This window comes from Trichoderma evansii, assembly GCF_050947405.1.
Source record: "Trichoderma evansii strain SZMC 28006 chromosome Unknown GGI43scaffold_21, whole genome shotgun sequence".
NCBI lineage: Eukaryota > Fungi > Ascomycota > Sordariomycetes > Hypocreales > Hypocreaceae > Trichoderma > Trichoderma evansii.
Genome location: NW_028145185.1, coordinates 1 through 2247, shown reverse-complemented (window position 1 = coordinate 2247; position 2247 = coordinate 1).

The following is a 2247-nucleotide window of genomic DNA, read 5'->3' as shown; positions in this document are numbered from 1 at the left end:
ATATTATTTTTATTATTTTTATTATTTTTATTATTTTTATTATTTTTATTATTTTTATTATTTTTATTATTTTTATTATTTTTATTATTTTTATTATTTTTATTATTAAAAAAACTTATTTTAATATTTATTAAATTATTTATTAAATTATTTTAAAAAATATTTAAATATTTATTTTAAAATATATAATTTAATTAAAACTTATTATATAATTTTTTTTATAATTAATTAAATTAATATATTTTTTATTTTAAATTTTTAAAATAAAAAATTTCTTATATTTTTTTATATATTAAAATTATATTTTAAATATTATTTTCTTTTATTTAATAATAAGTTTTATATTTTATTTTTTTTATTATAATTTTTTAAATTATTTTATTTTAAATTTAATAATTTAATAGTTTTTTTATAATTATATTTTTATTATTTTAATTTTACTAGCTTATTTTAATTTATTATTAAATTATTAAATTTAATTAAAATTTATAATTATATAAAATTTATTACTTAATTAAATAAAATTATTATATTTTTTATAAATTAATATTTTTTTAATATACTAATTTTAATTTATTATAAAATTATTAATATATTTTTTTAATATATAAGCTTTTATAATTATAAATCTAGTTTAATAAAAGCTTTTATAAATTAAAAAATTTATAAAATTATTATATTTTTTATATGTATTATAAATTAAAATTAAAGCTTAATAAAATTAAATTTTTTTAAATAAAAAAAAAATATTAAATTAATAATTTTATATTTTTTTTATTATTTTAAAAAAACTTTTATTATTAAAACTTATATATTTAAAAAAAAATATTTAATTTTTTTAAAATTTAATATAATATTATATTTTATAAAATTTTTTTTATATATAATTTAAAATATTTTAATAAAATTTTTATATATAAAAATTAAATTATTTTTAAAAAATAAAATTTAAATTTTTTTTTAATATATAAGTTTAAATAATTAAAATATATTAATATTAAAAAAATTAAAAAATATAAATTAAATATAATAAAAATATATTAAAAATAATATTAAATTTAATATAATATTTAATAAAATTAAATTTTATATATTTTATAAAATTATTAATAATTAGAAAATAATATATTTTTTTATTATTAAATTATTAAATTAATAAAATTTTATATAATAATAATTAAAACTTTTAAAAATTTTAAAATTAAATATTATAATTAAAATATTTTTTAAATATAAATTTTAAATATTATATTTATATTAACTTTTTTTAAAATTATAAATTAAAATAATAAAATTATTTAATTAAAATTTTATTATTAAAAAAGTTTATTTTTAATTATATAAAATATATAATTTTATTAATTTTAATTTTTATTTAAAATTTAATTAAAAAATTTTTAAAAATTAATTAAAGAAAAATAAATTTACTAATAATATTAATTAAATTTATAATTATAAAAAACTTATAATTATTTATATTAAGAATTTAAAAGTATTATAAGTAAATTATATATATAATAATAATTTAAATATATTTATAAAAATAATTAAATTATATATTATATTTATATTTATTTTAATATTTTAATATATTAATATAATAATTTATAATAATTTTTTTTAATTTATTAAAAAAAATTATTAAATTTTTTATATTTAAAATTTTAAATAATTTTATAGTTTTTTTTATAATTTTAATATAAGATTTTTAAATTTTTAAATAATTTAAAAGCTATTAAAATTATTAATTTTTTTTAAATTTATAATAGTAAAATTTTTTTATTATTAAAAATTATTTATAATAATAATAAATTATATTTTAATTATATAAAAAAATTTTTATTATAATTATATTATATAAGTTATAAAAATTTTATTTTTTTTACTTATTAGTAATTATAATTAATTTAATTATTTAAAAATAAAATTAAAATATTAAAATAAAAAAATTATATATTAAATTAATATTAAACTTATATTAAAATATATAATAATAATATATATAAAATATATTTTTTAAAATTTTAAAAATTAATTATAATTAATTAAAATAATAATTATAATTTTAAAAATAAAAAAAAAATTTATTATTAAATTTAATATTAAATTTAATTATTTATTATATATTATTATTTTTATTTATAAGTAAATTATATAAAATTTAAAATTAAATTAAATATATATTAATTTTTTAAATATTTTAAAATTTTTTAATTTAATTATAAAATAAAAACTTATAATTAATTA